At 45.3% G+C, this 14,320-nt stretch overlaps 1 protein-coding gene across 2 annotated transcripts in view; it reads right to left on the minus strand.

The window, feature by feature from the left end:
• The window catches only part of afg1l (AFG1 like ATPase), a 101,858-nt gene that overhangs the window by 60,480 nt on the left and 27,058 nt on the right, over nt 1-14,320 (minus strand). The window lies entirely within an intron of this gene.

The following is a 14,320-nucleotide window of genomic DNA, read 5'->3' on the forward strand; positions in this document are numbered from 1 at the left end:
AAGAAACGTTTGTCTCAGAATTTTCACTTCCCTGCTTATTGTTCTTCAAATTATTACAGCTGTGTACTAACTTTATTATATGCAGAATTTCATTTAAACACATGGGAAATTAACAATGGAGGGAAAAAGCTAATAGAAGAGTGGGTATAAAAAAGAGGTACAAATAAAAGTGTTTGTGGTTGGAAGAAGAACTGACAGCATTTCTGAAATCAAGAAAGCATTTGCTCACAATGCCCATGGGTGGATTCTTTAAAAAAAAATCACATGTGATGCCTGAGCTTCTACCTTTGGAAACAGCTCTGTCTAAACTAATTTTCATACAATTTTAAGGATTTATGACTGTTGAAAAGTGTGAGCACTGATAGCTAAACACACAGAAAGATACAGGAAAGGAAAATTTCATTGTGATATACATGGAAATGAAGAACAGGGCTTGCCATTAAAAAGCAGACTCCAAAAAGTTATACAAAAAATCACTACAACTGGTCTTAATAAGATCACTGAAATGGACAAAAGGAGAAGGAGAAATGTGTAGCTTCCAGCTTTAAGAAAAGTCCGTCCTCCTCTGGGGTTAGAAATAGAAGCAGAACATGACATATAATTGAACAATCTAGGTTTACAAAAAGAAGATTTTGACGAGGCACAACACTTTGGTACATTAAACAATAAAATATTTATGAGAAGGGGAAATGTGGTAAGGGCCCCTCAGGAAGTGTTTTGATGCTGCAGATTTTAATCTCTTTGCCTATATATATATATATATATATATATAGTTCTTTATTTAAAAAAGCAAGAATCATTCCATGTACTTGGGTGCCAATTTATGTCCTTTTGATCCTGTATAGCTTTGGAAGGGAAGAAAACAGTGAAAGCAGTCTCAAAGCTCTGGTTCTTTCTGTGGCCAGCATCCATTGTAGACAAGAACAAAAGAAAGGGATACAAATTACAAATAAGAGGGATTTGCTAATGGAGAGAATGGAAAAAAATTCATTAGCATTAATGAGAAAAAAATTTTATGAGCTAGATTTGCTTTCTTCTCAATTAATTTTTATTAAATGTTAGTAATGTATGTGTGTAGCACTTGAAGCTCTATTATCCTCTGATTGGTACCATATGTTATGATAAATGTCAAATATAAGAACATAAGAAATTATTATTGTGACACTACAAAAATAGGATTTTAACAGTGTTGTTCTAGATATATTTATTCAGTAGGTCTCACTGTATTCAATGGTGCTTACTCTCTAGCATGCGTGTTTTATAGCCTACATTGTTTTTATTACTTGGTTTGAACAGTTTGGCCAATATGTTAGTATTGACTAAAAATGCATTATTTTATCAAACCTAAGATACAGAATGTATAACATTCTATTTATATGTGATTCTTGGTACCCTAAAGTGAAATATTTTAACTTTTTTCTTGCATTAAGATAAATAAGACAATATTTGTTTGTTTTTAAGAATACATGAGCATGATAGAAGACTAAGGGCAAACACTGACATAAAGAGAGCACTCACTGCTGATCCACAAGTCCCAGGATGAGCCTGGCTTCCTCACAGCTTCACAACTGAAATGACAGACATGCATAATACCAGTGAACTGAATGCTGGTTTAGCCATCAGTCTAGGTCTCCCACCACCATCCTATGCCTCAGATGGGTTCATCTTTTTTTGGAAAAAAAATTCAAGCATGCCCATGGAAAATTCATGTATTTATCCATTTGATTTTTATAAATTTAAAAAAAACATCTAAAAGTGCAAAACTGTTTCAGGGACTGGAAGGAAGAAGTTCACCAGTCAATCAATGACAGAGAGTTTCTGCATTAGCAGTTGAAAGACTGCTTTTCCCCCTTTAGGCTAAAGAGAAGGACAGGTTGCGTACATGTAACTGTGTTTTTTTTTTAGTTATCATCCATGAAGACACACAACTGGATTATACTGCGCCCGCACAGGAACCAATGGATCTTTGCCATCAGGTTCCTCAGCTCAGGCCGTTAGTTTCAGCCTTGAGGATAGTGTATGGCCCAGAGGGAAGGAAGGGCGTGGTTATGTCATTTCACGGATGATGACTCAAAGAAGCACAGTTACAGGTAAGCAACCTGTTCTTCTTCTTCATGGTCTCCTTGAATCACACAACTGGAGACTACCAAACTAAAGTGTTGGAGGTGGAGACATGCCACACAAGTCAAGTAAAGTTAACCAGAAATATTTATCGAACAATAGTTCACCCCAAGCAATGCTGTAAGAAGTGCAACAGTATATCATTAAGATGTCAGTATAGAGTGCAACAATGAAAAAACTAATGTAAACATAAGAACTTGTAAACATTAGAAGCTTGAATCCACCAGAAGATGGTTCTTGGAAGGTGTAAACTTCAACAAAGTGCAACAATACCAGATAATGTTGTCTGCCGTAAAAGCAGTGCCTACTATATGACAAGGTAGTGGAGCTTTTGCTCTAGAGAAGTGTTTGGGCCAATGCTAGCAGAACCAGTATATTTCCTGGTTAAGGTGAAAGGTTGACACAACCTTAGAAATTAAAGAGATATTGGGTCTGAGAACCACCCAATCTGTGTGAAAGGAAAGGTAAAGTGCGTTGATCTGTAGGGCAGAGAGCTCAGATGCTCTTCTCCAAAGTTATGGCCACTAAAAAAGACAACCTTTCAGATGAGGAGATGAAAGTCACAAGTGGCCAGCGGTTCAAAGGGAGGCCAGACAATTCGGAGAGCAACAGCTCCAACTGGTGGAGTCATGGGGTGGTGGTGGTGAAAGTTTTCATATTCTTGCAAGAAGGATTTCACCAATGGGTAAGAAAGATGGTTGACCTCTGCATGAGCTCAGGCTTGCCAGGGACATAAAAAACAACAAAAAAGGTTTTTTTGCTTATGTTGGTAGAAAAAGGAAGAAAAAGGAGGCGATAGGGCCACTGCAAGGAGTAGATGGGGTGATGGTGACAGGGGATAGGGAAAAGGCAGAACTGCTTAATGCCTTCTTTGCCTCGGTCTTCTCACAAAAAGAAAGCCATCTTCAACCTCAGCAACATGGAATGGACGAAGGATTGGGGGAAATCCAACCCCAAATAGGGAAACAAGTTGTCCAGGAACACCTGGCCACTCTAAACGAATTCAAGTCCCCAGGGCCAGATCAGCTACATCCAAGAGTATTGAAGGAACTAGCGGAAGTTATTTCAGAACCACTGGCAATCATCTTCGAGAGTTCTTGGAGAACAGGAGAAGTCCCAGCAGATTGGAGGAGGGCGAATGTGGTCCCTATCTTCAAGAAGGGAAAAAAGAACGACCCAAACAATTACCGTCCGGTCAGCCTCACATCAATACCAGGCAAGATTCTGGAAAAGATCATTAAGGAAGTGGTCTGCAAACACTTAGAAACAAATGCGGTCATTGCTAATAGTCAACACGGATTTACCAAAAACAAGTCATGCCAGACTAATCTGATCTCTTTTTTCGATAGAGTTACGAGTTGGGTCGATACAGGGAATGCCGTGGATGTAGCATATCTAGATTTCAGTAAGGCCTTCGACAAAGTCCCCCACGACCTTCTGGCAAACAAACTAGTAAAATGTGGGCTAGACAAAACTACGGTTAGGTGGATCTGTAATTGGCTAAGCGAACGAACCCAAAGGGTGCTCACCAATGCGTCGTCTTCATCATGGAAAGAAGTGACAAGTGGAGTGCCGCAGGGCTCCGTCCTGGGCCCGGTTCTGTTCAACATCTTTATTAACGACTTAGACGAAGGGTTAGAAGGCACGATCATCAAGTTTGCAGATGACACCAAACTCGGAGGGATAGCTAACACTCCAGAAGACAGGAGCAGAATTCAAAACGATCTTGACAGACTAGAGAGATGGGCCGAAACTAACAAAATGAAGTTCAACAGGGACAAATGCAAGATACTTCACTTCGGCAGAAAAAATGGAAATCAAAGATACAGAATGGGGGACGCCTGGCTTGACAGCAGTGTGTGCGAAAAAGATCTTGGAGTCCTCGTGGACAACAAGTTAAACATGAGCCTACAATGTGATGCGGCAGCTAAAAAAGCCAATGGGATTTTGGCCTGCATCAATAGGGGAATAACGTCTAGATCCAGGGAAGTTATGCTCCCCCTCTATTCTGCCTTGGTCAGACCACACCTGGAATACTGTGTCCAGTTTTGGGCACCGCAGATGAAGGGAGATGCTGACAAGCTGGAAAGCGTCCAGAGGAGGGCAACTAAAATGATTAAGGGTCTGGAGAACAAGCCCTATGAGGAGAGGCTTAAAGAGCTGGGCATGTTTAGCCTGCAGAAGAGAAGGCTGAGAGGAGACATGATAGCCATGTACAAATATGTGAGGGGAAGTCATAGGGAGGAGGGAGCAAGCTTATTTTCTGCTGCCCTGCAGACTAGGACACGGAACAATGGCTTCAAACTACAGGAAAGGAGATTCCACCTGAACATCAGGAAGAACTTCCTCACTGTGAGAGCTGTTCGACAGTGGAACTCTCTCCCCCGGGCCGTGGTGGAGGCTCCTTCTTTGGAGGCTTTTAAGCAGAGGCTGGATGGCCATCTGTCGGGGGTGCTTTGAATGCGATTTCCTGCTTCTTAGCGGGGGGTTGGACTAGATGGCCCTTGAGGTCTCTTCCAACTCTACTATTCTATGATTCTATGATTCTATGAAGGTGCCAGGTAATGGCAGCAAGGTAGCATTTTATCGATGTCAGGGATCTCCCTGTAGTGGAGAAGTCAGTCAGGAAATCGAGGACATTCGGTATGGAGACATCCTCCATACCGTTCCATGGTTTCGAAGGAAGATTGTAAAACAAGTCCATTTGTAGGTATAGGACAACGGTTTGTGCGCTGCATTGATGATCTTACGTACCGGGGAAGAGGGGAGGTTTAGCTGCCAGTCCACCATGCTGTTGGGTGAAGAGAGGAGACATTGGATGGAGGATCTGCCCCTCTGACCTGGAGATGAAGTCCACCTAGCCAGGAAAATGGTGAAGATCGCCCCTGGAGTAGTTAAATTGTATACCAGGGTTGTCTGGACCACCCCAGCATCATTAGGATGCATGAGCTCAAGTGGTGAGGGGTCTTCTCTATTACTCTGGTAATGAGAGAAATCAGAGGAAACGTGTAGAATAGTGCGTTTGTCCTGTCCATCAGGAAGGCATCCCCCAGGCATCCCCAATGTGGGGGCGTGGATGTTCATGCCCAGTAGCAGCTGAGCTGTGTGTTTGAGATGAACATGAAGAGTTCAATTGACAGACGGCCCCCTCATTGAGAGGTCGGAGGGCTTTGGGAGCAAGGCACCATTCGTGGCACAACTTCAAGGTTTGATAGTGTGATGAGTCATGGGCCATGTAGTCCCGTTCCTGGCACTGTGGTGCTGGATGAAGAGGAAAACTTGGGTTTTTCACCGTTTCAGTCAGAATTGGAACTTTCCCAGCCAGATTTGGAAACCTTGCACCTGCAAGAGATTTGTCTTCCAGAAGTCTGTCAAACAAGCCCTGAACCTAAATCTCCTACGTTTTCTCGCCATGAGTTTTGTAAACAACAGAGGGGAGTTCAAGCGGCCTCTCGCAGGAGTGCGAGGATAGCTGCTAAGCATTCAGCTGATTAAGTCTGCTTTCCATGTGAAACTTTAAGGAGTCACACATCTGGACTCAGAGAATAGCTTTCGTTTCTGGTTCTCTAGAGAACTGCTCTTTGGCGGGAAAACGGGACCCTATTTAGGTGTTTTACCCACAAGGGGATCTTGCGGAGTCAATTCGTCAGCTACCGGAGTAGCGTGTGTGGACAGCTACTCCGTTTCCAAGCCTCGTTCCTGTTTCAAGCCTTGTTCCCGATTTCAAGCCTTCGTTTCCAGCCTTGTTTTACTCTCCGGATCTTGCCTTGTTTTCCGGGCCTCGCCAAGTAATTCCACGGATCCTATTCTTGCTCCTCGTTTCCTTGTTGCCTTGAATCAAGCCTTGTGTTCCAAGAATCAAGTTATTTCCTAGCCTTGCTCAAGTTCATGGACTAAAGGACCTTGTCATCTCCCCTCACTTGCTTGGCAAGTGAGTGTTTCGGTTATTGGATTACAACTTTGGACCTTAATATTTCATATTGGACATTGTTTCCTTGGACTAATTTTGACCTTTCCTGAAAGGTCTACTCCTGGACTAATTCATACGCTTGCTTTTATTAACTTTATATATTTCCTTAATAAAGATATTAGATAGATTCTGGCTTCTGTGTATGGTTATTGGTGCTCTGCTGCCTGGGTCGTGACAGTTTGACTCCGCCACCCTAAGCACCAATTAACCTAGGCCAGAATGTCTACCGGAGCCGGGCCGGGTGGCCAACCGATCAGCTACACCATCGACAAGGATGAGGTGGACCGGATCCGTGATAAGCTCAATGCGCAGGATGGGGAAATAAAGGGTTTGAAGGAACGCGGAATCCGTCTCCCGGCCATGGCGTTGCCAACCAAGTTTTCTGGAGAAGCTACTAAGGTTCATGTTTTCCGTCGTCAATGCCAGGCTTATCTAGAGGCCCGTGCTGCCGAGTTTCCCCAAGAAGACATCAAGGTGGCGTGGGTTTACAGTCTCCTAGACGGGCCAGCGGCCAACTGGGCGACAGCACTGTTCGACCAAGCCTCCCCACATCTAAGGTCAGCGCAACACTTCTTGGACCACCTTAAGGAGACCTGGGGAATCGAGGACAATTTGGAGGCAGCCGGCCACAAACTCCGGCGCCTCTCCCAAGGGGACAGACCCTTGTCCCAGTACATAGCCGAGTTCTGAGTGCTGGCCCACAACACCGGATGGAACGATGTAGCCCTTAGAGGACAATTTCGGGAGGGCCTCAACATTGAGATGCTGGAAGAAATCTCCAAGGTGGATCCTCCCCACTCTCTTGAAGCACTCATTGATCAATGTTTACGAGCTGAAGTCATGCTTGCCAACAGAAAACAATGGGTCCGAGGCCAGAGCGGTAGAGCTGGGGTGAAACCTCCCGCTCCCACCGGCGTCCAGCCGCGCCCAGTATGGAGACCCCCGCCACCAGCCCCATACCCCAGAGGGAGCGAGGAGGTGCCGATGCAGTTGGGCAATGTGCGTCCCAGACTAGATGCCGCCGAGAAGGCCTGCCGCCAACGCCTAAATCTCTGTTGGTACTGCGGAAACGGGGGCCACTTCGCCAGAGAATGCCCAGCCAAAGGGAAGCCCGCCGCCCGTCTGGCGGCGGCGTCCTCCACGGAGACGAAGACGTCTGAGGCGGCTGGCGCACAGCCGGCGGGGGAAGCCAGCGACCGGGCGTAGAGAGGCTCGCCAACCCGGTCAAAAAACCCACTCAAGAGCCGCCAACCGGGGTCCTGTTTCTTCTAGTGGTCACCTTGTGGTCAGCAAAAAAAGGACCCGTCATGGTCCATGCCATGATAGACTCCGGAGCCACCAACAATTTCATTGATAGAGAGTATGCCGACTCTCTGGGATTACAATATCATGACTTCAAGAATGCCCGTGTGGTGCAAGCCATCGATGGCCGCCCCCTCAAGACGGGTCCCGTAAGCCAGTGGTCGGAACCCACCAGAATGTGGATAAGGGAACATATGGAAGAGATTTCCTTCTTTGTTACCGAGGTTCCCCATTTCCCTGTGATTTTGGGAATTCCATGGCTGACACTTCACGACCCAAGCATCTCCTGGTCCAACAGAGAACTGCAGTTTGCTTCAAAATATTGCCAAAACCATTGCCTTGTAGCCAAGGTCTGCCATGCCACAGACACTGAACCCATTATCACCTTGCCCAAGAAGTACTCAGAGTATTGGGATGTATTCAATGAAAAGGAAGCCGAGAGACTACCCCCGCATAGACCTTATGACTGTGCCATTGACTTGGTGGAGGGGGCCCCGATCCCGCGAGGACACCTCTACTCCCTGACTGAACCGGAGCAAGAAGCTCTCAGGGAGTTTATAGAGACAAACCTTCGCAAGGGATTCATCAGACCCTCTCAATCCCCAGCCGCCTCCCCAGTGATGTTTGTGAAAAAGAAGTCAGGGGACTTACGCTTGGTGGTGGACTATAGAGCATTGAACAATATCACTAAGCGGAACAGCTATCCCCTGCCTTTGATCTCGGACCTATTAGACCGACTTCGAGGAGCCAAGGTCTACACCAAGCTGGATCTTCGGGGGGCTTATAATCTAGTTCGCATCAGAGAAGGGGACGAGTGGAAGACCGCCTTCCAGACTAAATTCGGATTATTCGAGTCCCGAGTTATGAATTATGGATTATGTGGAGCTCCCGCAACGTTCCAGCATTTTGTCAATGATATCTTTCAGGATTATCTAGATCGGTTCTTGATCATCTACCTGGACGATTTTTTGGTGTTTTCTAGATCACAATCAGAACATGAGGACCACGTCAGAATGGTATTACAACGATTGCGGGATCATGGACTTTATGCCAAGCTGGAAAAATGCGCTTTTGATCTACAAGAGGTAGATTTCCTGGGGTACCGCGTCTCGCCACTAGGGCTCTCCATGGACCCGGCAAAGGTTTCAGCAGTATTGGAATGGCGGGCGCCAACCAACAAAAAGGAGGTGCAACGATTCTTGGGGTTCGCGAACTATTACCGCAAGTTCATTCCAGATTTTGCCCGCTGGTCTGACCCAATCACCAGCTGCATCCGTGGGAAACAGCCCTTCCGCTGGACAGATCAAGCAGAGAAAGGGTTCCAGCAACTAAAGAAATTATTCACGTCTCAGCCAATCCTTCAGCACCCAGATCCTGAAACCCCATTTGTCGTGCAGGCGGACGCCTCCGATGTGGCAATTGGGGCTGTACTCCTACAACCAGTGGGAGATCATCTTCATCCTTGTGCCTTTTATTCCCGTCAATTGACCACACCAGAGAGAAATTACACCATTTGGGAAAAGGAACTATTGGCCATAAAGGCAGCCTTTGAAACCTGGAGGCATTGGTTAGAAGGGGCCAAATTTCCCATTGAAGTCCATACTGATCATCGGAATCTGGAGCATCTAAGAACTGCCCGCAAGCTTAATCAGAGGCAACAACGCTGGGCTTTATTCTTTGAACGTTTTAACTTCCAAATTCATTATGTAACCCCAGCCCAGACCAAGCAAGCAGATGCTCTGTCGCGGAAACCGGAATACGCTGCAGGGCGCAAAGAGACCTTTGAGTCCCAGCTGCTACAACCCGAGAACTTTGCCACGCTCACGGTGGGAAACACCAAATCCACTCCCATTGAATCAACTCCCTCTACCCCAGGGCCCCTTTGTGCTCAGGAAATCAGGGCTAGTCAGCAAGCAGATGCCTGGGCACAGGATCAACTTCGCCAAGGGCTACATTTTCCCTTTTCGCTTAAGGATGGGCTACTTTGCTATAGAAATCATGTTTACATCCCCCCAGGGCCGGGCAGGGAAAAAGCACTTCGTCTGTGTCATGACTGCAAGCCAGCAGGGCATTTCGGACTATTCAAAACCATGCATTTGATCCTAAGAGATTTCTGGTGGCCCAAGATCCGCAAGGATGTGGAAAAATATGTCAACACCTGCCCAGTATGCCAGCGCTCCAAGACAAGAAGGGAAAAGCCCTCAGGGCTTCTACATCCCCTCCCTACCCCATCTCGCCCATGGGAAATAATTTCTGCGGATTTTATCACCGATCTACCACCTTCCTGTGGATTCACCACGATCCTAGTGGTGGTGGACCTTTTTACCAAGTTAGCCCATTTCATTCCCTGTGATGGCCTTCCCACGGCCAAAGAGACTGCAGATCTATTCCTCCAACATGTTTTCAGATTGCATGGATTGCCCAAGAGTTTGGTCACAGACCGTGGGTCCCAATTCACCTCTCGTTTCTGGAAAGCACTACAAAAACTATTGGGCATAGACTCTCGTTTATCTTCGGCTCACCATCCCCAAACGGATGGGCAAACTGAGCGCACCAATGCCACTTTGGAACAATACCTTCGCTGTTATGTGAACTACCAACAGGACAATTGGGCTTCCCTGTTACCGCTGTCAGAGTTTGCCTACAACAATGGGGTCCAGGCTTCAACTAAAGAAACCCCGTTCTTTGCAAACTACGGCTTCCATCCACGTTTCTTCCCCCCAGTCATTGAAACCTCAGAAGTTCCCGCAGCAGAGGACTGGCTGCAAGAACTCACAGCGGTGCAACAACTTTTGCTCCAGCAACTGGACCAAGCCAAGGAGGACTATAAACGCCACGCTGACAAACATCGCCAGCCGGGCCCCGAAATCAAGGTAGGAGACCGGGTTCTTCTGTCCACTCGTTTTTTGCCCTCCCATCGCCCTTGCCGGAAGTTAGATGCCCGTTTCATTGGCCCCTATCCAGTGGTGGCGCAACTTAACCCCGTGACTTTCAAACTCCAACTTCCGCGCTCTATGCGCATTCATCCAGTGTTTCATCGCTCCCTGCTCCTTCCGGCGGATGGTGTGCGCCCTGATGCAGACCGGCCGGCCCCCACTCCTGTTTTGGTAGATGGGGAAGAGGAGTTTGAGGTTCAGGACATTTTGGATTCTCGCTTTCACCGCCGCCGCCTACAATATCTCATTGACTGGGTGGGTTTTGGCCCCGAGGAACGCTCTTGGGAAGACGCTTCCACAGTCCACGCTCCCGATTTAACCCGCCGCTTCCATCAGACCTATCCCTCCAAGCCGCGGCCTCGCGCCTCGGGGAGAGAGTCCCAGTTTGAGAGGGGGCTTGAGGAGGGGGATAGTGTGATGAGTCATGGGCCATGTAGTCCCGTTCCTGGCACTGTGGTGCTGGATGAAGAGGAAAACTTGGGTTTTTCACCGTTTCAGTCAGAATTGGAACTTTCCCAGCCAGATTTGGAAACCTTGCACCTGCAAGAGATTTGTCTTCCAGAAGTCTGTCAAACAAGCCCTGAACCTAAATCTCCTACGTTTTCTCGCCATGAGTTTTGTAAACAACAGAGGGGAGTTCAAGCGGCCTCTCGCAGGAGTGCGAGGATAGCTGCTAAGCATTCAGCTGATTAAGTCTGCTTTCCATGTGAAACTTTAAGGAGTCACACATCTGGACTCAGAGAATAGCTTTCGTTTCTGGTTCTCTAGAGAACTGCTCTTTGGCGGGAAAACGGGACCCTATTTAGGTGTTTTACCCACAAGGGGATCTTGCGGAGTCAATTCGTCAGCTACCGGAGTAGCGTGTGTGGACAGCTACTCCGTTTCCAAGCCTCGTTCCTGTTTCAAGCCTTGTTCCCGATTTCAAGCCTTCGTTTCCAGCCTTGTTTTACTCTCCGGATCTTGCCTTGTTTTCCGGACCTCGCCAAGTAATTCCACGGATCCTATTCTTGCTCCTCGTTTCCTTGTTGCCTTGAATCAAGCCTTGTGTTCCAAGAATCAAGTTATTTCCTAGCCTTGCTCAAGTTCATGGACTAAAGGACCTTGTCAAGTGAGTGTTTCGGTTATTGGATTACAACTTTGGACCTTAATATTTCATATTGGACATTGTTTCCTTGGACTAATTTTGACCTTTCCTGAAAGGTCTACTCCTGGACTAATTCATACGCTTGCTTTTATTAACTTTATATATTTCCTTAATAAAGATATTAGATAGATTCTGGCTTCTGTGTATGGTTATTGGTGCTCTGCTGCCTGGGTCGTGACAGATAGAGTGTGCTGGCCAGTTCATTTTCTTCTCCTGGTAGATGTATGGATGAATGGTTTTGGTGAATGAACCAATCTCATACTTGAAGGGAGAGGTGGAGAAGGATTCAAAAGCTGTTGCCCCCGTTTGTTTACATAATACATGGCCACCATATTAGGATGGTGTCTTCAGTCTTCGCCATACCCCAATCACACACCAATCATACAATTTCATTCAGTCCACATCACATTTATCACACAGCCAGTAATCGAGATAGGGCAATAGAACAACTCAGCACTTTTTGAGTTCTGCTGCCACCACTGCCATGCATTTACAGAACCTGGGTGTCATGGACAGGCTGAAGGGAAGTATTGTGAATATGTAGGCTTGATTTGCTATGTTGAACTTGAGGAAACGGCAGGGTGATGGCATGATAGAGACATGGAAATTTGTGTCTTTTAAATCTATAGTGACAAACCAGTCGCCTTCAGAGAGAAGTGGAAGTAGAGATGATGCAGTGACAATGTGGAAATGCTTGGGCAGGATTAATTTGTTGGGTCCTTGAAGACTGAGGATGGGATGGAGGTCGCACTCCTTTTTGGGGATGGTGAAGTACCAGGAGAAGAAATTTTCTGTGGAGTCTTCCTCTGGTACCTTCTTGATGGCACCTTTGTTGAGAAGGGCCTGTATTTCCTGAAGGAGGGCCAATGACTCTGGTGACGCCCGCATGATACCCATGGGAGGAAGATACTTGAATTGTAAGGTGTAGCCTCTGTTTACAATGTTCATCAACCATACATCTGATGTAATTGAAGTCCAGACCTGGGCAAAGGCAGGGAAATGGTCTTGAAAGAAGACTGGTTCATCTTTTGAGAACATGAACTGATTCAAGTGCTTTTTGATATGGGATATGAAACTCTATCAGTCTCTTTCTCACATTTCTCACAACATCAAAGACATTCGAAATCTATCTCACTGTCACACTGAGTTGCAACATTTCCCCCTTTCTGTGCTGGGTATATTTGTGCACATTTTCTTTTAATGTATAGTACTCATTTCTAGATCAGCTAAAGTGAATTTGTAGTTATTTTCCAAATGTATACTTTTCTGCTGTGCATATTTTTTTTCAAGCACACACACACATTTTTATTTGGACTAACGATTTATATATCCCACCCCTCCAAAAACAAGCCGCAGGACTCATAAATGTGAATATGTATGAGATGAGATGCACTATCTTTTGCAGCATGGCTTTGGAAATGCAAAACATCTCTGTGCGACATCTAGTGGAAAAACAGATGGTGCCCTACTGATCTAGCAGACAGTGTCACATCTTGATATCGATTCAGTTTTCTGAAGCTACGGTCCACACACAGTAGATGACCCCAAGCAAATAGTTCTCTTAGATTTCAAGTATCCACCTGCTGCTAGAGATAACCATGATGCAAATAACCATGACCAACACCATGCAGGTATTGTGAAGGTCAAAAAAAGTGTGATGATAGGTGGTAGGGTATTAGCAGTATTTTAAGCAGACAACACATCTTGATTAGCATTTATGTATGTATTACATTTTCTCTTTGTAAGGAAATTATGGTTAAGAACCATATGTTGCTGTCCATGATTTGTTGTAATTCTGTGCTCTCTTTTTTCACTAATAAAGCCAGAATTATATTACCTGACAATGAAAGCTACCACTATCACGCAAGTGCTTACTGTCCAACTGTCTAACCCATTAAAACCATATCTCATTGTCCTTCATTCTGATGGCAGTCCATTAATACACACATTCTAACAGCTTCCTGATTTAACAGCATTCAAGGCTTAAAGTCAAAGTATATTATACAAAGCACATCTCTATAGCCTACCATGCCAGTTTCCTATAAAAGAAAAAAATTAGGCTGGACTGGTATAATTTGTTTCTGGCTAATTCATGCTATTTAGCACATTCCGGTTTCCACTGGTCATTTGCAAATGGACTGTATCTCTGTAGCTGCTTATGATACAGACACAATGGGATTTACAAGTATTTTAATGATGAACTCCTCAACAGATGTATCACCTGTCAGGAAACAAACACACTTGATTGCGTTGTGGCACCTTGACTACTATTAACCTAGCTGTGAATTTTCATATGCCAAAGCGAGAACAAATATGGGGAGACTGCAAAAGGAAAGTGGCAAGAGTCCATGCAACAATGCCTCACTAACAGGAGGCACAGCTTAGATATGGGCTTCTTAAAACTTCCACATGAGATTTTAAAAAATTAAGACAGTTTTGTTTCAACATTGTGAGGCACTGTTTGTAGGATAGGTCATTGGTGAATATGACAGCAGTGGAAGGAGTTTGATTTTTGCTCAATTTCTTTAATTTGTTCTGTTGCATACACCAGAATCTACACTGTTAAGTGATTGTACTTGCTAGAAAAATGCAAAAGCACCAAATAGGACATTTGGGCACCCAGAAGATCACTACGTTGATTAATGCCAATTTCCCGCTTCCCACAATATCTCAGTACAAAACTATACTTTACACAGTAAACAATGCATCCTGTTCTGTCCTTTAATGATAAGGACTGAGAGGTAATTTATGGAATAAACTAGGTGTTCAGGTACTTAACAAAAGTTTCATAAAATATACTCCCTACTAGTAATTAAAAAAAAATTCTGCTAGAACATCCTCTTTCTC

Source organism: Anolis carolinensis, chromosome 1, assembly GCF_035594765.1.
Source record: "Anolis carolinensis isolate JA03-04 chromosome 1, rAnoCar3.1.pri, whole genome shotgun sequence".
NCBI lineage: Eukaryota > Metazoa > Chordata > Lepidosauria > Squamata > Dactyloidae > Anolis > Anolis carolinensis.